At 31.1% G+C, this 26,599-nt stretch overlaps 1 protein-coding gene across 1 annotated transcript in view; it reads right to left on the bottom strand.

The window, feature by feature from the left end:
* Nucleotides 1-11,470, bottom strand: part of LOC127714424 (protocadherin-9-like) — a 51,743-nt gene extending 40,273 nt beyond the window's left edge. The window contains exon 1 of the mRNA XM_052220479.1: nt 11,225-11,470. The gene's annotated coding sequence lies outside the window, so the exon portion shown is untranslated. The remainder of the gene's footprint in view (nt 1-11,224) is intronic.
* Between the last annotated feature and the right edge of the window lie 15,129 nt (nt 11,471-26,599).

The raw sequence follows: 26,599 nt of genomic DNA on the forward strand, positions 1-26,599 counted from the left end.
TTACATACAGTATGCAGTTAAAGTTTTTAAAACATATATTAGATCCATAAACTACCCTAGATTTATACCAAACTTGGACAGAAGCTTCTTATAATCAAAAGATAGTATCGAGAGGAATATTTTTATTGATTTTTTTCCTCATTTTTGTTGAGCCTGCGATTAACAGCAAAAGTAGGCGCAACACTGGGTTCCGTGGAACCCTTACGAATTTTTTTATCATATGACAAATGAGAGTGTGGATAACCTTTGATGTAGAATAAGAGTTCGAGTTCCAGCTAAATTTAGAGTTAAAATTCCAGTTTTATTTTTAGTTCGAATGTTTATTCGAGTAAGAGTTCTAGTTAAAGCTCGAGTTCCACTTAGAAACTTCCGAGTTATATTGTAAGATAGAATAAATTCTGGTAAGAGTTAAAATTTTGAGATCTGAGATTTACATTTATGTTTCAGTATGGTATAGCCTATATACTTTTTTTGCCAAAACTGATTAATGATAGGTAATTTGAAAATAACTGATTGATTGTGTGTGCCACTTTCAGCACTCTGCTATATCATGTTGGCCGGTTTTTTTTTAAGAACCAAGGTATCAAGAGTAAATCAGCTACCTTAAACAAATGGTTGTCCTTTATTATACAGTCATGATCGGAATCTGATAATCTCCCTATATCACTGTTTGTTGACAGGCAAGTGATCACATTGAGTGATCTGAACACGAACCTACATCTGAATTACTAGTTTTTGTTTTGTTTTTGTTTTCGTTTTTTTCTTGATTTTTGCAAAACTTTCAGTGGCAAATATTACATGATTATCAGCACAAAATTTTTTTCTATATGAGATGAATACTCCTTAATGTGATGGTTACAGATTAGCACTCTGAAAGACATGTTACTCTACATAAATACATGTGTGTGTGTTAAATATTTCTCTTGTTGGAGTCTTGTCAAGCCAAATATACAGTGTGAATTTTTTGTTGTTGTTGTAGGCAGTACGGTCATCAATAGTACAAAAATAACTAGGCATAGTGTTTGATATTCCCAGATTGCTCTGACGTCTAGCGGCCTTATTTTTTAACTTGCTGGTCGTACAGTTCGCTATAATTGACAGTTTGAAGAAATACTACAAATTCCGGAAGCTGTACACTTACATGCTGTTACTCTTGGTATATTGTTATTTTTTCCAGTATATTCCCACATACCGCATCGCGACGATACGCTGCCAACAGTTGGGTTACACTAATGACAGGACAATTGCCCGTATTGACCGGATGAGATATAAATAGTCAGAACTTTTTTGTTATTTGATAGATTATTTTAATATTTGAAGACCTTAGAAATATTAGACTATATTTTATGAAAATCTAACAAAAAAAAGTTGACCGGACGGATTTCACACTCACTGATGTACGCTTTACAATATTGAACTGATCGACAAAAAGTGTTACTAGTAATATCTCTTTTGTTTTACAATATTTTTTTCGTACAACTAAGAAATCTGCGAGATTAATAGTTATCTTATATGAAAATTTAAACTTCATAGTAAAACAAAATGTTTTTCTAAAAAAAAAAGTTGACCGGACGGATTTCACATTCGCCGATGTACGCTTTGATTATACTGAAATGATCGACAAAAAGTGTTATAAATATCTCTTTTGTTTTTAAATATATTTTTTTCTTCGTGAAACTAAGAAATCTGTGAGATCAATAAATATGTTAATATATGAAAATATAAACTTTACAGTAAATAAAAAAAGTTTTTCTACAAAAAAAAGTTGAGCTGACGGATTTCGCTACAAATAATAAAGACCAGATCAACAAAAAATGTTGATATTTCTCATATCTAACAATATTTGTCGGTGAAATTAATAAACCTTTAAGAAAAATAATTGTATAAATGGTATTGTATGTAAATACTAACTCAATAATAATAATAATAATAATATCTTTATTTAAAGAGAGTAACTCATTTGAATTAAACCCAATCGTAAGGTAATTCAAGACCATATCAAGACCACTTTCGGCTATTTTTTTGCCATACATTTTGTCCGTTTCGAGTAGCATTTTCATTTTTTGCAATTAAATCAAAACGTCATTTGCTTTCTCTTGTTTAGTGAACGGCCCTTTGAGCGGGTCGTCATTTTAGAAATTAGCAACCTTTACGACGGACTCGAAACGGCGACATCATAATACGGTCACGACACTATAGCAGCGCCGAGAGCGATGCGTATAAACAATAGTGTGATTTCCCTTTAAGTAAATTTTAAAATGATCCCTAGAAAAAAAGAGACAATATATCCTGGTATAGACCCAGGGTGTTGTATTTTCCAGAAAGGAAACCTAAAATAGAAAACCTTTTTTGTTTTACAGAATTTGTGCCAGGCATACGTGTGTGGATAGCTAGGGGCTTAGTCTATCAGTGCTGTGGCTGAAAACATATATTGAAATGAATACGGTACATATATCTGGTCTGTAATTTCTCAAACTTACTTACAGATAACTGAAGTCGTTGACATTAGGACAACCATTTCACTTTTATACAACATGAAATTACTTTTATGATCATCAACGTCATCAATTTTTTAAAATAATAAAAGAAGAATGTGTCTGAGGACATGAATGCCCCGGCTAAAGCTTGCTTTTCAAATGAAAATGGGACAAACGGAAAGATGGAAAGACAGAAGGACGGACGGTCAAGGGTAACACTTAATGCCCGTTTCGCCTTGCAGCAGGGGCATAAAAATTTGAAAGTACAAACTTTTCTTTTAGTCAATTGATCAAACATTAATGAATTATAACTTAGAACCAAAACTCAGTCGTTTAAACTGCCATAAAAGAACAGCAAATTTATAACTCATTATGAGAACCATTGAGTGCAAAGCTTACTCAAGAGTAAATTTAAATTCCAGTTGGAAACCAATAAAGATTAGAACGTAATGAACAGTTGTATTGACTATACTTAACTACTATGATTGTACTGTGAATATTTAACTATTATCCTGATTTTCTGGTCGTTTATTACAAATCAATACAGTATGACATATGTTAAACATAAGACATTAATACTCAAATCACTGAATTACAAATTATCTACGTGTTTTTATTTCAAAGTCATTGTACTTTTATCCTGTAGCCTCATAATTCTTGAAAAGCTGCTGTTTCTATATCCTTGTTTTTCTATTTTTTATGCACAGATAACTTTTGTGGTGTTTTTTTTTTTGTTGTCTTATATCGGGTTGCTGTCTCAATGACATCCTACACTAAAAGTTTTTATCATATACATCTTGTTACAATATTGAATAGGAAATGTTATTGATATACTTTATGCATCAGCTGTTCTAGGAGTACAGACATCTTAATTTGGATCATGATATCACATCATGTGTTCTGGGAGACAAGGTATCTTTATTTGGAACACGATATCACATCAGGTCATGTGCAAGATCACGTAACAAGAATAAGGTATCCATTCTATATTAGCAGTTATACTTCATGTACCAGTAATCTTGAATTTCATAGAAATCTTTTTGAGGATCCAGATCAAAGAGTTCAGGAGGCAGATATAAAGCCCTAAGATTAAAGTTACAAGATATTTGACTATTATGGCAGAAGACATATTCACATATGGCAGGATTATACAATTCAACAAGAGCTCAACTCACTTAGGTTACAGAAAAAATGCAAAAGTGCAAAAATCATTCCACAACCCCCGTGTTGATTTTGTATGCTGAATAAAAGTGAACACTACAAGTCCAATAAGATTCTCTTTGGAAGATCTAAATTGCTTTAATTTTAGGATTGAAACTTTTGAGATGTTTTTATTGTTGGAAAAATGAAAAATCTTAATTCAAATTTTGACAGCATTATTTGTATGGAATATTTTCTGGAGTCACAATAATTAATCTCATTTTTGTCCATTGTTCAACCTTCACAGTTCATCATATGTACTAATATGCATACACATTTCCATATTTACAGTTACAATTCAATGTGTACCCTAAGAAAGGCTCAGACAAATAAACAATTATTAGGTTTCTGACACACTACAAACATGTACTTACAAATCTAGACCTATAATTTCATATGAAGGTCATATTTTGATGTTTTATTTTGGTCGTCTATAATTTCCGACCTTTCATTGTTTCTCGGACAAGTGGACAGGTCATTTTGTGTTATCTCTGACAGATAAAGAATTGAACACTGGCTAACTGTCTTAAAACAATAGGTCCCCAAAATTATCCATTGCTTTAATAAAATAAACACTCATGCAAGTTCTTTATATTAACAACATAATGCTGGATAAAGTTTTGGAAATAACTTAATTGATTCTAGCAGTTCTTTTAAATGGATCCAACTTGATTTTTAAGATGCTGATTATGATATTAAATTGGTATCTTACAACCGATGTCAAATATTATATACACACCAGGATAAGAACATGTGGAACATGTAATATGATATGAATATGAAACTGCTTTGTACACAGGATTGACATGCTGAGCCAGCTTTTTAAAAAGCTAGTTCACAAGGTAACAGTTTGTAAGTAGATATTCAAGCTCAGAGTTGACCATGCTGTGTGCTTAGTTGAAAAGCAGCACATACTGACTTGGTCTTTGGTTTGACCCAGCATATATATTTTTAAGAAGAGACAGACAGTTCAATATAAAGAATAAGGACTAGTGGTCAAATATCTGAGACCACCTGACGGCTATCTACTTGCTAGTTTGATAGATTTATTGTTACATTTAAGTTTATAGCTGACAGATCACCAGAAACTGACTGACCACTGACTGATCAACTGACCAAATCATCTGTCTCATACACACTTTTTAGCAGAAGCTATTAATTTACATAAAAAAACCTTCTCATTTTCCATTATTTGTTTAGGAACGTTCCTTAAACAACTTATCATGTGTATTTTTATAAAAGTTGGGTTATTCTATTGTTAGTAATCATAATAGTTGTTAAAACTGTTGAAAAAAAAACATTGATTAAAATTTAAAAACATAATTCAGAATAAACAGTCATGTGATGTAGACCATGGATGCATTGTGATCTGCTTCAGCTACATGTTTGTATATGATATCCAGTAAAAGAGCAGTGTTGTGCCCTTGAATCAATATTGGTACTTATAATAATCGATTCATTATACAAAATTCTAAAGTTTTGTTTGAATCTTTGGAAAAATTATGAATAGATGTATATTTTTCTCAGGTGCTGTTTCAGCATTTAATAAACATCAAACAATTACTGAGAACTTAGGTCCTTTCTTAAAAATTTGTATGTGGACGTTTCAATACAAATTTTAAACTACATGTAAAATGAAGAAGTTTAGTTCAAGTTTTGAATTTAGAGGACTGATAAAATAGTTAAACTAAAAAAAAACCACTACAAAGCAAGCTAATTTTCACTTCAAAAGATAAAAGTTGTTACATTTTTGTATTTCATATTCAATTAAATTTCATTAATAACAACATGTAAATTTTAGATCACCAATTATGGAATATCTTAAATGAAGCATTAAATCAATATTAAAGAGAAACTGATAAATGCACTTATCGTTGGTAAACTATTAAGTAATGTGTCATTAACCTACAAAAATATTCACTATTTTCATAATAAGATGCTGAAAAAAAAACCTTAACATCAAACGTATATCAAATAAAAAAATAAAATCTATTTCAGTTTTCATATCCCACGTTGAATGATTTTACATAAATTTTCAATATGAACCCATGACTAATTCAAAATAAAATAAATTGCGATCGTTTCATATTTTTTTTATTTCTTAGTCAATAAAGTTCAACTTTTACTTCAAACAGAACATATTAAAAAATCAATTACACAAATAATAAACCATATTTTATATTTTCTTCATAGATTTTAATTACATGGGACTTTTGTCAAGAAATTTGTAACATTTCTTGATGCCAGCCTTTTACGACCATGTAATTGTACAAGTTGGTGATTGAAGGTTTTCTTTATCTTATGTAAAATCACAAATGTACAAATCATAATAAAATTAACTATTATTATGTCATTTTTATGTCACATAAAAATGCCATTTCTGATTTTTATCCATATACCAGACTAAAATTTATTGAAAAGCCAGCACAGGAAGTCAAGAGCAATTACTTTTTAATTTTCAATTTTTGTTCAAGCTGAAACATAAAGGTTACTCTGGGTCAAATCACTTAAGAAATTTTGACTTTCATTTACCATAAAAAAACCTTGTCAAAGTAAATAAAAGTAAGTGAAATCTATGAGGATGATTATTACTATTTTTAAAATAGAGCTTGAAATGGTTTCATCTGCATCCAATTGTCTCCCTTGAGTGAGTTTGTGAAAGGGATATTTCTCAATTGGAACATTTGAGTAGCTTGATGAAAATTTATTCACAAATTGGTAGTACCTTTCAAGTATGATCTGATACACTATGCTGATAACCAAAACTGCCTGTGATACAGACATTGCACCAATAAAAGAGGTTTTCAAGGCAGGGAAAGTGCAGAAATTTCAAACAATTTTGAAAAAAATAGGTACAAGGTCAACCAAATGATCTCTCTTTTTCTTGAAAACAATTCTTTCAAAAATTTGGAGAGCCAATGCAGTAAATTACACTGATCATTGAATATTCAATTAGACATTTAGAATAAAAGGAAGCCATTTGATCAGACTTTTTTTTGAAGTTATCTCTGCATAATAAAAACTAGCCAAGGAATAGGGATTGGTCCAGACTTGAGCAAGAACAACTAAATCTGAAGATAGCAACTAAAATGCAGTGGAATGCATAGGACTAGGTCCATTAACTGCTATAACAAGAAAGGTATCCCATAGATCATACCTATTAGTTCCATCAGTCAATCAGGGGACAATACTCTGTATTTGACAATCACACCATTGTATTGTATCACATTAAAGAGAAGACAGTTTCTATTTTTCATGAAACTACTTATAGGTCAACTTTAATTTAAGGTTAATTAGCAAATTTCAATAACAGTAGAGATAATATCAAATTATGCAATTAAACTAAAAAAGTGAAATTTTAATATATTTTCTGGTCATGAAGCCATAATAAATGTTTTTGCTGGAGACTTGTAGCAATTTTAAAGTTGCTCTGACCCTGGGTAGCATCAATATTTCTAATTTAAGACTTTTTGATCTTGATATTTGTCATTTATTTTATACATCATAATTATCTCTTGCTGTAATGAGCTTAGGTTACATCAAATAAAAAAAAAATTGAAATGTTTTTCTTGATAATTTTTCTGATCACGATGATACAATTATTTATTTGTAACAAGACATCATTCATCCTATCTTGTAAGGTTGTAAGGTTGTTAGTTATGAACCTGAAGGAAAGAGGAACTATTATATGAAAGAAAATGAAATGAAATGGAAAAATGATTAGATATTAAATCTTTTTAATGCATGTAAAACTGCAATGATGTCTTGTGTCACAAATTAAACTTGTGATTTATAGCTTGTCTTCAGTTATATCATGTCTTAATTATATTTGTTAGCTGGTTTTAAATAAGAAATCAGTCTCTTAAAAGTTATAAAGGTTAAACTTTACCTTATAAAAAATAAAATTATAAATAAAAATAAAGATACCAAAAGGTTATTCAAACACACAAGTAGAAAACAAACTGACAATGCCATCGCAAAAAAATGAAAAACACTTAAAAGACAAACAACAGTATACAAAACACAACATAGAAAACTAAAGCCTGAGCAACACCAACACAACCAAAAACTGGGGGTGATATCAGGTGCCCAGAAGTGTAAGCAGATCCTGCTCATAAGAAGTTCAGAAATCAGTATTTTAATAGAAAGGTTGAACTTTACAGTATAAAAAAAAATAAAAAAAACATGATGCCTTTAAGTCTAAGCATCTTGATTTAGTATGAATAATGTCCTATGTTTCGCTTTGAATATGCTATTATTTAGGTACATTTGATATAGAAACAGGGCAAAGACAAACATTAGAATAAACTGCTGTGCCATGAGGCCATGATTCACCTGCCCCCTAGCAATTTTTATTATCAGACTTGGAAAATTGGAAAATGAGAAAATTGTCAAAAAGAGACCCTCAGATCATCATTCTTAATAATTACGTTAAGCTTGAATAAATAGCACAAGGCATGAGTTAGATTGCTACATTTTTCATTGAACAGACAGATGGAGGGCCAATGAAAATATGGTAAAGAATAGACGCTTTTAAAGGATTCTAAGAATGATTACAATGTCCAAAATGTCAGGTATCCAACAGGCTAGAGTTAATTAGATGGAAGTTCAAGCTGATTCCATCAAGCTTTCCAACAGGTCCAACAGGCGGACATTAATACCCTGTATAGATACTAAGGATTATGCTTATCTGAATACACTATACATTATATAGTTTAAGTGTTGTTTTGGGAAGTAACAACAATTTACATCCTGGTTACATACAGGTATATCTAGAATATATAAATCAGGCAATGTGGTATAATAGACCTGAGCAATTTTAGGAAAAAAAATTTACTACTTTCCAATGATTTTGTCATGTATAGAAAACATAAACAGTTAATTTTTTCTCCAGTTTGCACTGATTGCAAGCTTGATTTTACTTCTTTAAGTTGATCTTACTTGATCAAGTACCAGAATGTCCTACCACAGAGTAGCTAACTTGTCGAAAAATTTTATACTCCAGAGTGAAAAGTCGGTACTATGAAAATAGTCTATAACCAGTGAGACAACTATCCATCAGAGACGAAAGGACAAGATTGTAAACAACTACATGTACAGGACACTGTATGGCCTTCAAAACCCATATAGAATAGTAAGCTAAACAGAACCCTATTATATCCAAAAAGGTATCCAGAAACATAAAGTCAATATGGTTTTTGTTTTTATAGGGAAAAGATAAAGGAGCTATAACAAACAAAACAAAAGCAACCTTCAACAGAATCTCTGTATTTAACAAGGAGTTGTATGTAGAATGATACCCCTATAGCAAACATTTGATACTGTGGATTCTTTTATTTTCCTGGGTACTAACTTTCTTGCAATGAGGAAAAATTTCATTTTTGTGGATATTTGATTTCATGGTTTTGCCAAAGTCTACAAACAAAGAAAATTTGTTTTTCATTGAACAATTAAATTCGTGGTTGACTTTTACCCACAAAACCAGGAAAATTGGTTTCTACACAAATAATAATGAATCCTTAGTAATTAAAATAGTAGCATCAAAGTAAGTTATATAAGTACTGATTATCTCCCATATCTAGACATGTCCAATCCCTCTTTCACAAAATGAAAATCATGGCAAAAAGGATAAAAGCCTGTTGAATAAGTCTGCAGTTCTGGTTCAATCAATTATTAACTTTTAAGTTCTTGTATATTAGATATTATTCAAATAAAATGCCATTTCAGTTTTATTTTAAATAACGTCGTATTTTCAATGCATTATTCTATTCTATTCTGAATAATTCAACTTCCCTTTTAGAAAATAAAGTATGAGAAAAAAGACAGGTGATATTCTTGTGATATGATATACTCCCTTTTATTCCTGAAAAATATTTATTTCTCTTTTATGAAATGAAACAAGTAAACAGCTTGTGATAAAGAATTGATTGTGTGTCATATTTAATGTCTGTTTAACCATATTTAACAATTCATATGCCTTATTTAAAGTTTTAGATATTAACTGTTTCAAAATATTGTTGTGTGTTTGCAATGTATACAGAAAATGTGAAATTGTAACCAGAAAAAGTAACAAATGGTTTACAAATTAGGTTTAAATTGGGTCTATAAATTTAAATTCAAGCCATATAAATTCAACTTTATTTCGTGGTGGCATGCAATCTACTGATAATGTATCTATTCCATATGACCATTTTGCATGGGAAATAATCATTACTATTATAAAATGTCACTGTTTCTTTCTTTTCTGAAATTCTTACCTTTTCAAACCATTTAAGCCATCTTTTTATTTGAGAAATGAATATTTAAACAAAGCTGAAGATATGGTCAATTTCACTGAGGGAACTCCTTTCAGAGATATTATTAAGTTTTTCAAAGGATTAATTTTTATTTCATACTGGGTCATACTATTATGGTTTCTTTCTTTCTATGTGGTTCCTTTATTTGCAACGCAGCAGAGGAGCGCATTATTAAAGATTCCATTTCCAAACTTTGTCAACACTCTAAATCATCATCATCATAAACAATAGTGTCCAAATATTGCCAAAAAAAAACCAACAGAAGGTAAATATGAAATATCTTGTTTAGAAAATATTCTCATCTACTGCATGGGTAGCTCTGCAACATAATACATTTTTTTTTATTAATTTGCATTTTGTTCTCTTTATATATTCATTATTTGATACTATATATACAAGGCTATTCACCATTTCTTCTTGTTTTTAATATTGCTGTTGTTTGTAAAACAGCTGCACCACAAGTTGAATACTTTCAGCAATATACAAAATGGCAAAAATTATCAGACACGGACTGTAAACAATTGGAAACTACATTACGCTTTGGACTTTTCATGGGGTACCCACTTACAAACACATTGTGGTTAATCAAAATCATATGTATAAGATAACTTATCAAATAGAACATATCAAAGTATTTGAAGTTGCGTCTTTAACCACAATTACCAAAACCCAAACAATTCAAAATTTTTAAATTAAATCGGTAATCAAAATCCCAATAATTGAGAGAGGTTTCAGAGTATATAAAAATTCTATATATTATTTATTTATATGTATATGTAAACTTGTGAAGCTTGTCTTGCCAACATCTTGCTAGTTTCAACCTCAGTTCTGCATGCAACTTGACCATGTACTTACATTAATGGTTGAATCTATTTATTCAAATGTCAGAAGAATATTTTGTACACAACATTACAGTAAAAAAATTGAAAATATGAAAGTATAAAGAAAAATGTAAGAAAATTTTGTTTGAAGAATAAATATCATACATTGACTTTTAACCCACCATAAAATATTGCTTTCAACAGACAGAAATTAATTCACAATAACAAGCTCTCTTTCTAAAGCAAAATTGTTCTTTTTTATGTTTAAACTTTTTTTTTTTTCCAGAAGTAGAGAACATTTATATGCAGATTTTTTTTTAAAGAATTTTATATCTTTTTATAGGTAATTTGGTTTTCAGCCTTACTATACATGTTTTTTCACATGACTTTTATACTTGTTCACTTTTACAAAATAAATTCATAAACTTACCCAAATCAAGCTAATCACACAAATTTAAATCCACATCGAAATCGAAGAACCACAATAATAATACTAACAATCTAATAACTGTCCATTCACTATATATGATAAGCTTTACCAAAAATCCAATTCACACGTTAATAAAGTGTCCAGGTATTTAAATCTACCCCTTAATACTACCAAGAGATAAAAGTAACAATACTTGCATTAAAATATGAAACGAACATGCAGAAATCAACACAAATCTCTATAAAGTCATAAGCTATCTGTATGAAATTGACAACTATTGTGAGATGGACAAGGCTAAGCTCCGCCCCTTTACAATCACTATCCTCAGGCAGGATACAGGTATGAAAATACAATGGTTTCTTATCAAATAGGTACATTGTTGTATGTTTGTTACCTTGTTTGGCAGAAATGGAGTGACAAAAGTTAATTAATCACAATTTTAGGGAGAAAGTGATGATTTCTTCACTTTACATGTTGTCAATCTGTGGTTTTACAGGTGTAAATATCAATTAAATACCTGCAACAATTTGTAACAGAAAATATAAATGGAGATTTGTTATTTGACCTTTCAGGGGAAATCAACTTTATTAATCTTATATTGTTAGACCCATTCAGGAGACAAATTTAACATTTAACCAGGTTTAAATGAATGTGAAAGTGCTTTTATTATGGTATACTTTATTTTTCAACATTTAGGTGGAGATGTAAAAGCCATAAAGCAATCATTTCAAATACAGTTTTAAGACAATTGAAACATTTTAAAACCTGCATGGAGACACGAGTTAATTAAGTCATAATTTAAGAAATGGATCAATGAGAAAATGTGTCACTTAACTAACTGTGAAGTGCTTTCCAACCAAGTCTTTCATTAAATTTATGATAGCCTCCTTGAAAGTTGCACAGCAAATATCTAGAATGTTTTCAGTGCAGATAATACTATTACCTTTTGAGTAGGTCTAAAACTGACTAAGCATATTTTTAATTATATTCATCTTAATAAATTTCGGTGTAGTTTAATTTGATTTCATTCTGAATATGCATGCAAAATTTGTCACTGAACATTAAATAGGCAACAAAAACCAACACTCATATAACATTCATCAATTCAAATTTGGCTCACACTTAATATCTTCAGTGTATGAAATTCACAGAGGACTAACAACCAATGACTATCATATTTTACTCAATCAGCGGTCTCTCGTAAAATTTTTATTTACAGGTCTATACCATCATAAATTTTATTCTAAGAAAATAAGATAAAAAACATAACATGTTCATTATGAATCATTTAACTACTACCACTGCTTCTAAAGAAAAAAGTCAAAAAATAAGGCCACTTTTTTACCCCTAAATTAATTAGATACTTAACTAGAGGCTCTAAAGAGCCTGTGTCGCTCACCTTGGTCTATGTTCATATCAAACAAAGGACACAGATGGATTCATGACAAAATTGTGTTTCTGTGATGGTGATGTGTTTGTAGATCTTACTTTACTGAACATTCTTGCTCCTTACTATTATCTTTATCTATAATGAACTTGGCCCATAAGTTACAGTGGAAAATATTATGCAAAAATTTACAAAAATTTACAAAATTTATGAAAATTGTAAAAAATTGACTATAAAGGGCAATAACTCCTTAAGGGGACAATTGACAATTTTGATCATGTTGACTTTTTTGTAGATCTTACTTTGCTGTACATTATTGCCGTTTACAGTTTATCTCTATCTGTAATAATATTCAAGATAATAACCATAAACTGCAAAATTTTCTTAAAATGACCAATTCAGGGGCAGCAACCATACAACGTGTTGCCTGATTGGTCTGAAAATTTCAGGGCAGATGGATCTTGACCTGATAAACAATTTTACCCCATGTCAGATTTCCTCTAAATGCTTTGGTTTCAGAGATATAAGCCAAAATCTACATTTTACCCCATTGTTCTATTTTTAGCCATGGTGGCCATCTTGGTTGGTTGGCCGGGTCACTGGACACATTTTTTAACTAGATACCCCAATGATGATTGTGGCCAAGTTTGGTTAAATTTGGCCAAGTAGTTTCAGAGGAGAAGATTTTTTTAAAAGATTACAAAAATTTACGAAAAATGGTTAAAAATTGACTTTAAGGGCAATAACTCCTTAAGGGATCAACTGACCATTTTGGTCATGTTGACTTATTTGTAGATCTTACTTTGCTGAACATTATTGCTGTTTACAGTTTATCTCTATCTATAATAATATTCAAGATAATAACCAACAAGAGTGCACACGCTGAAATGTCTCGCCTTCTTTACTAATCATTGATATTATGTTGATAGTCCTAAATATAAAGCTTTATTACAACTGTGACATAAACTTAACATTAACCAAGTAAACTAAACATTGACCAATGAACCATGAAAATGAGGTCAAGGTCAGATGAACCATGCTAGGCAGGCATGTACAGCTAACAATTCTTCCATACAACAAATATAGTTGACCTATTGCTTATAGTTTAAGAAAAACAGACGAAAACACAAAAACTTAACACTGAGCAATGAACCTTGAAAATGAGGTCAAGGTCAAATAAAACCTGTGTAACTGACATATAGATCATAAAATATTTCCATACACCAAATATAGTTGAACTATTGCATATAGTATTAGAAAAAAAGACAAAAACTTAACTTTGACCACTGAACCATGAAAATGAGGTCAAGGTAAGATGACACCTGCCAGCTAGACATGTACACCTTACAATCATTCCATACACCAAATATAGCTGACCTATTGCATGCAGTATTAGAAAGAAAGACCAAAACTCAAAAACTTAACTTTGACCACTGAACCATGAAAATGAGGTCAAGGTCAGATGACACCTGCCAGCTAGACATGTACACCTTACAATCATTCCATACACCAAATATAGTAGACCTATTGCATACAGTATAAGAAAAACAGACCAAAACACAAAAACTTAACTATAACCACTGAACCATGAAAATGAGGTCAAGGTCAGATGACACCTGCCAGTTGGACATGTACACCTTACAGTCCTTCCATACACCGAATATACTAGACCTATTGCTTATAGTATCTGAGATATGGACTTGACCACGAAAACTTAACCTTGTTCACTGATCCATGAAATGAGGTCGAGGTCAAGTGAAAACTGTCTGACGGGCATGAGGACCTTGCAAGGTACGCACATACCAAATATAGTTATCCTATTACTTATAATAAGAGAGAATTTAACATTACAAAAAATCTGAACTTTTTTTTCAAGTAGTCACTGAACCATGAAAATGAGGTCAAGGACATTGGACATGTGACTGACGGAAACTTCGTAACATGAGGCATCCATATACAAAGTATGAAGCATCCAGGTCTTCCATCTTCTAAAATATAAAGCTTTTAAGAAGTTAGCTAACGCCGCCGCCGCCGGATCGCTATCCCTATGTCGAGCTTTCTGCGACAAAAGTCGCAGGCTCGACAAAAACGGCAAAATTTCCTTAAAATTACCAAGTCAGAGGCAGCAACCCTAACAACGGGTTGTCCGATTCATCTGAAAATTTCAGGGCATATAGATCTTGACCTGATAAACAATTTTACCCCATGTCAGATTTGCTCTAAATGCTTTGGTTTCAGAGATATAAGCCAAAATCTACATTTTACCCCTATGTTCTATTTTTAGCCATGGCGGCCATCTTGGTTGGTAGGCCAGGTCACTGGACACATTTTTCAAACTAGATACCCCAATGATGATTGTGGCCAAGTTTGGTTAAATTTGGCCAAGTAGTTTCAGAGGAGAAGATTTTTTTAAAAGATTACAAAAATTTACGAAAAATGGTTAAAAATTGACTATAAAGGGCAATAACTCCTTAAGGGATCAACTGACCATTTTGGTCAAGTTGACTTATTTGTAGATCTTACTTTGCTGAACATTATTGCTGTTTACAGTTTATCTCTATCTATAATAATATTCAAGATAATAACCAAAAACGGCAAAATTTCCTTAAAATTACCAATTCAGAGGCAGCAACCCAACAACGGGTTGTCCGATTCATCTGAAAATTTCAGGGCAGATAGATCTTGACCTGATAAACAATTTTACCCCATGTCAGATTTGCTCTAAATGCTTTGGTTTCAGAGATATAAGCCAAAATCTACATTTTACCCCTATGTTCTATTTTTAGCCATGGCGGCCATCTTGGTTGGTTGTCCGGGTCACCGGACACATTTTTTAAACTAGATACTTGAATGATGATTGTGTTAAAGTTTGGGTGCATTTGGCCCAGTAGTTTCAGAGGAGAAGATTTTTGTAAAAGTTTACAGACGACAGACGACGGACGACGGACGCAGGACGACGGACGACGGACGCAAAGTGATGAGAAAAGCTCACTTGACCTTTCAGGTCAGGTGAGCTAAAAAGTATTAAGTATATCATGATTTGAATGGCTGGACAAAGTAACCTTGCTCAGGTTTTTTTTAACCAGAATCAACCATATTTCATAAAATTTAGGCTATGAATATTGTTTTTGTTTGTTTTTTTTGGGGGGGGGGGGGGGATGAAAATCATCATAAATTACTGAAACAGGCATTTCTGTAGTTTCAAACAGAACAATTGCAATAAATTATTTCCTTATTATTTTACTGATCTTCATTACAATTTTGTAGAACATCCAACAAACTTGAGACATTCTTTTTTGATAATAAAGGTCAAAATGACAAAATGGAAATAATCTATAACAAATTTATTTTTGTAATTTGTTGATAACGGACTTTTTTATATACCATAACCTTTTATTCAAATCATTATCAGGAAAATCTGATACCATAAAGTCACACACTACTGATTTTTCTATCAAACAAACAATATTTCAGTTCTGGAAATTGAATTTGATCTGCATGCTATATTCAATTCAATTGTTTATATGTTTGGTTGTGAATTGTATTATAAAAATTGTCCACAACTTCAAGATACTTCAACCATAATTAAACAATTTTTCGATACTCTCAATCTTAGTTCCTCATATTCATCAGTGTAATAGTTATTTGTTTATATCAAAAAGAATTTGGCCATTTCAAATTTAAAAGAATTTCAAGTGATGATTTCCAAAAATTACTCTAAACCAAGTAATTGTAAAGGTTACAGACCTTCGGTCTTGAGGAATTACCCTAGTAAATAACTTTTAAGAGAAAATAGTAATATCTTTACAATATAAAAATAAGGAGATTTGGAATGATTGCCAATGAGACAAATATCAACTAAATTTCAAATGACCTTATGGTAAGCAGTTATAGGTAACTGTACAGAAATCCATCAATTCTTTTTGGACCAGAATCATTTCATTCAAATTACCTTTCATGGTATATTGAAATATTTTCCAAAAAGTACTCTTAAATGCTGTGCCTAGCCTTAGCAACCATACCATTTTGACTGAGATACTCTTAATACCTCTCAAGTGAAAAAGTTAATATTCATTTCCATGTACAAAAAATGCTGTTCCTTTTTTTATTTTAGCAAAAAACTGAACTAATAGCTGTCAAATCATCTGAGAATTGTTCTTAAAAGACAAATGACATTGCCCCCCCACTTCAATCTTCATTTGAAAGTGTTTGGTATAAAGACATTATGTCTAACCTTTCTTGGTACAAGAGAGATGCCACTATAGGAGCTGGAACTGCTTGCCCTTCTGCATCACCTGAGTTTAGCCTGCTATTTGTGATGCTCAATCTTCAGCTTTCTTGTCGGTTTTTTTTTCTTAAAAGTTTTTGATTCCCCTCTTGATAGCCGCCCCTTGATAGCTTCTCCTATTGTATTTATATATTGAAAGCTTGTATTGCTTCAAGCCATTAAAAATCAATTTTTTTTCATTTACCAAATACAGTCCCCAAAAATCAAAATCAATTTACGTTGTACATCAATGGCATTAAAAAATACTCAAAAAAGTAATTGACCAGAAGATATTTTTACCTGCAAAAGTATGTCAGACTTAATAGTGACTATGTTGATTTCTTGAAGATTGTGCTTTCAATTTCTATTTATCTTCTTTCAAATTCATACAAGGGCTTCAAAAGATAAATTGCCAAGTCTTCAGTAAAACATTACGTTTGTTTATGAACTGTTCAGATCAAACCAATACTTTCGCCAATAATATTAATATCGTCTTTCTACAAAGAGAGAATAAATAATCCTAAAACTTTAATAAGATCAAGATCTGTTATTAGAATCTTTTTCATAAGCTGATTGCAGTTAGGCCATGATAATTCATAATTATCAAATACCCATTGGCAATGGCTAATATTGGCATTTCCCAATTTAAATTATAAAATCTTACAATTTATGGTTCTTAACTGTGTTACAGGTAATTTAACTAAATAGATTTTATTCATAGTCTGTGCATTATTAAGTTTTGTGAGGATTGTTGCCCATGTGCTTTAGGCTGCTTCATGTGGTTAGAGCAATACCATTTTCCCCGATTACCAGCTTTCTCTATTTTTGAAAATGAGTGCATATTTGACTTCTTGCTGCGTGTTGTAAATTTTATTAGTTACTATAACTTTAGGCTTGTATTTATTTTTGGAATTCTTAATACCTGACTACATCATTTGGTCTCAGAGTGGCAGATAGTTGTTTCATTGGCAATCATACCACATCTTCTTATCTTTATATTTATTAGAAAACTCACTACATTTTTTGTACAAAAATAATTTAAACAGAAAAGATATTAAACTCCATGTGTTTTTCTATCCACACTAACTTTTCTCTAAATTTTATTACATCTGCATTAAAGGAAATTACTCGTATCGTAATCTTTTTGTTTATAAACAAATGTGTGTGCCTGTCCCAAGTCAGGAGCCTGTAATTCAGTGGTTGTCGTATTTTGTTTTACTTCTCATATTTGTTTTCATTTATTGTTTTTATATTTTTATATTGTGCCGTTTCACCACAGTCCCAGGTTAGGGGGAGGGTTTGGCGCCAGCAAACTAGTTTAACCCCGCCACATTCAATATGTGCCTGTCCCAAGTCAGGAGCCTGTAATTCAGTGGTTGTCATGCATTATGAAGATGAAAACATCAGAAATTGTTGTGGGTATTTGTTTACCATCTGCAGTATTGACATATTGGTAAACCAATCTTATGGTTGCATTAATTTATTAACCTTTTTAGTTCATATATATCTAAATCATTACCATTTAAAAAATCTGAACATACTGATATTTTTCACCAAATCCTGTTTTTACTTCAGCATAGCAGAAAATATTCATATGGTCCTGAAACTGGGAACTAAATTAAGCTGGCCTAAAATTGTGTATCCAATATAAAGAAGGTACTTGAAAAATGTCTCCTATATCATCTAAACCATGTTAGAATAGCTTCAATCTAGATTAGTACCAAAAAGAAACTTGTTATTAATACTGATGGTTGACTAGCACCAGTGCAAAGCTTCTTATACTTTTGTTGCCGTAACGGCAATGATTTTGTCATTTGTGTTGTAAAGTGCCTTACATCTATAAATTAATGACACAACAATAAAAGGACAGAGAGTTAACAAACCACACAAGTAGTCAGAGGAGATTTAATGTGTGAAGAGACTGGAGAAAGCTTTTATCACTTACTATCATATGTACAAATCTTGTTAGTTATTTTTGGTAAAAAAATTAATTTCCACGTAAAAGTGTTGTAATATGTGACATAATGATACAAGTATTTACTTTTTAACTACTGAAAAAGATTTTCATTCTACTACTAGTAACTACTGAAAATGATAATGGTTTGTTTTTTTCATTTTTTTTTTGTTTGTTGCTGTTCTGCTTAATTGCTTTATATTTTTCACATTGGTGATTATCTGCAGACAGTTCTTCCATATACTGGCCACATCAATGTGTTGAAAATTAACTGAACCAATTCAAAATATGGGAAAGACTGCATGGTCAGTTGTGTAGGTGTTTACAGTGGTCAAAGGGGGCAGAATTAAGATTTTGACAAAGATATTTTGTACTTTCTCACCAACAAAGGCTGTTATATTCAGGGTAGCTTGTACTATGACCGTCTCTCTTCTGTGCTAGCTGCATGTGTACAGTGCAACCACTAGTTTGAATTTTTATATCAAAATAAGCTATAGTTAACACATTAAAATGTCTTGCTGCTGCAATATTATTTTAAAATTCTTAAAGTGCAATGAACTCTTAAAACTGAGGTAGAGGTCATTAACAAAAATGATTTAATATTCAAAATATGTTCCACCTATTATGTTTAATTATAAAATAGGAACAGACCTAATCCTGAAAACTTAACCTTACCACTGGATCATGAGAATCATCTCATGACCATTTGATATTTTTCAGACAGACATGATTACTCCTAGTCCACATACCAAATACTGTATATGAACAATGTTAAGTTACTGATGATAATGATGGATGGCTGCTTAACGTCCAGTGGCAAATTAATGTGTATATTCTGGACAAGAACATGTTAATGTAATATGAATACGCTGAGCCAGATTTTTAACGTGCTAGTTCACAAGGAAACAGTCCGCAGGAAGACATGTCACCTTACCCAGACACATTATTCTAACTCCTAGCTGATGAGTCTTTGCTCTTACTACTTAATGCTACGTGCTTAGCGGAGAAGCAGCAAATACCAATTTTAAAGTCTTTAATTTGACCCGGCTGTGGTTCAAACCCATCACCTCCCGCACTGGAGGCGAACACTCAATATTAAGTTACTGAAGAATAGTACTAATAGCTAACAATTACAGGGTAAAAATATCAAAATCACCTTCAAACAAGTTTTGGAAACCAGCTCAGTGAAAATAGAGATAAGATCTGAAGGATTTTACAAATTCTGATGACCTGTCCATAATTACTATAAAATCTCCAATGCATGCAGCAGTGGATTAAAACAGCAAATGTAAAGTTGCTTTTACATTCGGTTAAAGATAATTCATAGCATAGACAAATATGTTGGACATTTCCTCCTTGGTTTTTACAAGAAAAGACAGGATTTTCTATAAAATTACTGCTGTGTCATTATTCAAGAGAAAATCTTAAATAATAGATTTCAAGGAAAAAGTACTCATTACTTTTTATAAATCAATGATAAATTTGTACCACGCAGTGCAAGGTAAAATCCTTCCTCAATAAATACAGCATTAATTGGGATATTCAGCGACTTATACAGCAACAATTAATAAATTCTTTTCCAATTCATTTGTGATTTAAGAATTCTCTCAAAATCAGGAAGCACATTTGGTTCTGATTATCTCACCTGCGTAAGGTCGTGCCATCACAGAACAATCAGCTATAAGACTCTACACTGGCAGATACTTTTGAATCATATCTGCTGCTGACCATCATTAAAACACAATAAAGATCAGATTTGAGTATAATCAATCCTGACAAATCATTTCCTAATTACCTTTCCAATAGTTCCTCACTCATCTTTTTATTAAATATTGATTCCAAATTTAGAATCGCTTTCTTATTACCTTTGAAAGAAAAGAAAGGAATCTTGGACAAAATGAAAATCTGTAAGTTTAAGCTGACATTAGAACCAATCAATGTATAAGAAGCTTTCTAGGGTCAATGTACCTGAAGCTTAATAAGCTCAACCTCCGATCATTCCAAAATAGACCATGGGATGATGTTCATCTGAAAAATAGTTATGACGTAAATATGAATACTTATATGGAAATGTGGATCAAGGTTTAATGAGACATCAACCCAAAAACATATCTGTAGAGCAACATATAGTCTTTATTGACAGCTGTAGAAATCAAAAGCAATTGAATTGTTTCTGGAGATAGAAATCTACAACAAATCAAAGCAGTTGGACTTAACAAATACTAAGGCATTCATGGTCTATATAAGTAAACATGGCAATAAATTATAGCTCATCATTGACTGGCTGCAGATAAATTTGCACTTGGCTATCCATCAACCTTCTAGCAATAACACAAAAAGAGAGAAAACAGTTCTCTTAACCATCAGAACTAAAACTACTATAGTTCAATCATCACAATATCATACTCATCCTATAATATGTACATGGCATACCTGCCAACTTTTTACAATCTCCATGGGGGGGTTTAAGCACAAGAGGACCTTATGCATACTTAAACATGTCATTATTTTACTTAATTAGAACATCTATTGTTTTGAATAAGTGAACATGTGTTCAAAATATAATTTTTAATCATCTGAATGCTTTTCTTAAAGTATTTAGACTAAATAATCAAGTTTTATAAGGGTCAGGTCAACACCTCTCATGGGGGATATACCCATAAGACGGGAAAGTTGGCAGGTCTGTAAATGGAAATAATTTCCATGTTCCTTCAATAGAGATCAAAATAAAAATAATATGTTGATGTATAAGAAAATAAATTGCAATAATTAAATTGCATGATTAAACATGATCAAACTGATCAACCACCAATGAAAAATAAAAGGTCAAACAACAAACAATTTATGCTACAAAGGCTATAATGTCTGTAAAGTGAAAATTACTCTTTACATTATATATTGGTCTATTAACAACTGTCAGTTTTTATCTAAAAAAAGTTACTTTCAAACACTAAATTGTTAAGACAATTTGTTTCAAATAAATCCTGAGAATACATATTGCAGTAAATGTCGCTATAAGAGGATTCGTTGAATTGTATGTTTAAGAATACCACATGAAAAATGGCTTCATTGTATAATCTAAACTAATGAAGCATAGATGACACAAAAGATTTACTGCTTTTTTATTGGCTGATTAATATTGTTTCCATGGTTATTTTTAATATCTGCATGATCCCAAAGTCATGTCATTTATAAGTAAAGTCATTAAACATGCAGCTATTGATAAACATGCATGGTTGTGTTAATTTTTCATTTTGTAAAGAATCAGACATTTATTGATTAAAAGACATGTAATTTTATAAAGTATGTTGAATTTAAAAGACATTTTTCATTGGCATTTAAATATAATAAAACAAATTTTCCCAAATGTACATGAATGTAAGAATATAATGAGAAATGGGGTAAACCTCAATAAGACAGCAACCCAACAACAAAATTTAAATCCAAAGACGACATCAACAGATTAACATGATAAACAAACATACAGTCTACAGGTTTAAAATGCATTAATTTTTTAGTGAAATCCACACAGAGAACCAAAAATCTGACATTAAATCACACTCAAACCAACTTAATATCAAAAATATGAATCCACTTTTAATAAATTTGGAGCATACCAGTACCATACCAATCCTCTTTGAAAAGAAAGTTGAAATTTAGTCTACTAGATTGAATTTAAATATAAGATGTTAAAATAAAAGCTTTAAAATTTTTAAAAGTAAATGAAATATAAGTCTTTAAATTTCTTGCAAACTACCCGTATTGCTTATTTTGCTGAGTGAAACACCAATTGTACTCCTTGGTTATCTAATTATAAAAATTAACCACTACTTCTCCAAGTGTCGATGCATTATTTGGTTGGCAGGAAATTAAGGATGGCTTTTTATAATAGAATTACAATAGTATTACTGGAGGACATTCAAAAATTATATATTCAACATTTATGAAATATAATATTGAATTATAATATATTTATTATTTTGATTGTCCTGTGGCGATCTACTTATATGACCTTCTGTTTGTTAAAGGTGACAGCTATTATAGTGGTACATCTAAATTTAGGAGACCTCCAATTCCCTTAACAGTTCATTATATTCTACCCCATAAGAGAGTCATCTCAAGTGCAAACCACTTATTTAATTAAATTTTATATTCATGATTTTAAATGATCTTTTAAAATTTCAATATCCCAATTAATGTAAAAGCTCGGATTAAATAAAATTCAACTAGTTGGCATTCACTTTTAAAATCTTGTTATAAAAGTCAAATCCAGCTTACTTTAACTGAAGGTGAAAATTGACGCCACAAATCTGATTCTTGTCTGCACGAATTAAAATTAAATTGTACCCTTTCTGCTTGAAGTTTCAATTGATTTCAAGAAAATTGATATCCCATTAAACTGCAAAATTACTTTCTTCCATAAATTTTAATTTTGAATGCATTTAGCTAATTGAGTCATCAATATTTTAAATGTCAGCTATTTGGTCATTTGGTATAAATATTTCCATTATCAAAACTAACATTCAATAATTTTTACCATTAATCGGTCAAATGATCATGAAGATCAATTTCTCTAAGAAGCTTTGATGAAGTCTTGCTTTATAAATTAACAATTGTTAACTTTCCAAAACATTGGTCAGGCTACTCTGGCTTCCCAGTTGGATTAGAGACTATTAAAACGAAAGAAAATTTGATGAGAAAATTCAGAAAATAATAACATTTAAATTAATCATTTAATAGGCAGCATATCTGAACATGCCCTGAAAATGTGGACAACTGTATCATCCATTTATTGTTTCTTAATTGAATACATGCAACTTTTTAACTATAGTTATTAAGAATAAACTTTTTCTAATACATGATTGCTAAAAAAATACAAACCAGGTACCTTTTTTCTTATACGCAAAAGGAGATGATGGATTAACACAAAAATTAGACAGTACATTAAGACCACAGCAAACACCGACACCCTTAATTCCTTCTGATACTGAACCTAAGTGTTCATATGGAACCCAAAGACTATAAAACTGTTTGCTGATTCATTCTCCACCAGTATTGAAGAGTAATATCAATGATTGAAAATAATTAGTCAGCTGAGAATTGGAATAGTCATAATAATGTGCCATGGAAGAATCTTATGTCTTCCTGTTACCTTATGAATTTCTACACTTAAAATTTAAATTCTGCTGAACAAAATAAAATACATGTACTTTCAAAAAAAATCTGAGATTTGTCAAGCTATCATCTTGCAATTTCCAAACACCTTAGTTCAAATTATTTTTGTTTTGTTTAAAATGTACAACTTCATGATTTAAATGAGTCATTTAAAGTAAAATATAACTGAATAATTTATTGTATATTTCCGTATTTCACTTGTTACCAACCAATGTGTGTATGGAATTATGTCAACACTGTCTTCCATGAAGTCACTAAATGTTGCACTTCTGTAAATATAGACCTGAGTTAGTGAATGCAATTTCCCATGGGAACTCCTTTTACGGCTAAAACTGTGCCACTTTTACTATAAAATTTTGTAAAGAATGATATCCTAGAATGGAAAGTTGATATGCACTACTTTTTTATTCAAAGGTCAAAACATAGGGCTGTGCAGCATATTTTCAACATTTATATGCCCCGAACATCTAAGAGTTTAAACTTATACTTAAATTCTGTACTACCCCTCCCTTCACTTTGGGTCTTCATCAGAGTTCAATATTGCTGCTATCCATGTGTATTTATACTGGTAACATTCCCAAGTTATGTCTCTATGAGGTGAAACATAAAGATCATGTCTGGAACCAGTACGTAAACAAAACAAAATATCTATGAATATTATATATCTTCCCAAAAGGGGGGTGGTTTGTGAAACAGCTGTATTTACAAAGTGCAACCTAAAGCATCTACCAAAATATCAAGGAATAAACAGGGAACAATTGTTTGAAGATGATTCTCTTATTTAAAACAAGCTTACACTACACTAAAATAAGGGGTTCCTGGCTGGTCTTAAAAAAAAAACTACTTGCAATCTAAAGAGAATTTTAAAGGAAAATTACAAATAATCAGGCAGAATGCAGAGTAAATATTTTGCCATTAAATCTGTAGTGCCTTTCTTGAAATCCCCTGACTGATACAGTGAATCATGCAGTGTAGTTCAAAAATTTATACATATCTTTGGCCTTAAATTCTTAGTCAAGTATAATGTAGTCAAGTTTTGAAAAAAAATTGAGATGTCTATCTAGTCATCTTAAATACAATATCTCTTTTTAAAATGTATCAAACCATAAAAAAACCTGCCCGCCATCTTCAATTAGTTCAAACAAATTTTCTCAAAACATATAATCATGTTACAGCATTATACCAAGTATCCATGGAAACCAAAAACATTTACGAAAAGAATCATCTGAGCATTGCACAACGTCTAATTTAATCTGTTTTGAAAAATCAATCTTCCTTGTGATTTTTACAATTATGACAAAAAAGAAGACATCATATCATTACCTGTAGAAAAACGAAACACAGGATGTTACAAATTGCAAATAATAAAAAATCATGAGAGCTGTGTCTATTTTTGGAACAAGTTTGAAGCATTCAAGGAAGCAGAAAATTGAATTACAGATTTGAAAAATTTATCCACAGTGCCGTTAAATATTTCCTACTGAGATAATAATTTAGCAGACTCCTGACTTTTTGGTTTAAACTAGTCTAATCATTTAGGTTGTGCCACCCACAGAAGTACTTCAATTATTTTGTATAAATATACTGGGTCCACCCCTAAAGCATTGTTGGCAATACTAGCCCAACCTAAACCAATTTTAATGTTTAACAACCATTGCTTTTTGAAAATATGTTACCATAAAATACAAAACAAGCAGTTTGTTAAAAAAAAATGGAATTAGTGAATTAATTACATACTAATATGAAAAATTAAAAAAAATTTACTGACCAAAATATAAATATTCTTAAAACAAATACATTGAAATAGTGAATTATTGACATATTAAAATGAAAATTTAAAAAAGTGAAAAATTTTATTGAGCAAAACATTCTTTAAACAGACTTATTCACAAGGGATATAGTTACGATAACTGCTGTCAAGTCATTAAAGATGGCATTTTATTGAATTAATATATGATTCACTCATAGTTCTTTGCATCCAAAATAAATCTACTATTCTTAAAGCAGTTGTTGGCCTGATTCAGGTTATGTTCTTCTCGTATAATTTGTGATGATATCATACTAAACCCCTAACAGGAGGGATTGTGGTTGATTTTCATATGATGAAGACATAATCTTTCCATAACCCGGTAGTTCAATTGAAGTCTGAAGCTGGCATGTCAGTAACTGCTAGTATTTCTTTGTTAATTTATGTTGATCATTGTCATTTTGCTTGATTTCTTCTATTACCTATCCTTACATTAGGGGCCCGGCCTGTTGTAGTTTGCCTCCCGGTGAGGAATTTTCGCGCTGCGTTGAAGATCTATTGGTGGCCTTGGGCTGTATTCTGCTCTTTGGTCGGGTTTTTGTCTCTTTGACACATTCACCATTTCCATTTTCTATTCTATTTACAAAACTTATTCAAATTGACTGTAAATTGGCTGTGATATATTAATACCTTTATTCTTACCTACTTTGGACTCAGGATTATATAATTTTTCAACAGGTTACCTACAATATGGTAGGACATCCTGGTATTCTGTCAAGTAAAAGCAACCAAAAGAAGTAAAATCAAACATATAATCGGTGCAATTTCGGGGTAAAGTTAACTGT

Source organism: Mytilus californianus, unplaced genomic scaffold (assembly GCF_021869535.1).
Source record: "Mytilus californianus isolate M0D057914Y unplaced genomic scaffold, xbMytCali1.0.p SCAF_9, whole genome shotgun sequence".
NCBI classification, from domain to species: Eukaryota; Metazoa; Mollusca; class Bivalvia; order Mytilida; family Mytilidae; genus Mytilus; species Mytilus californianus.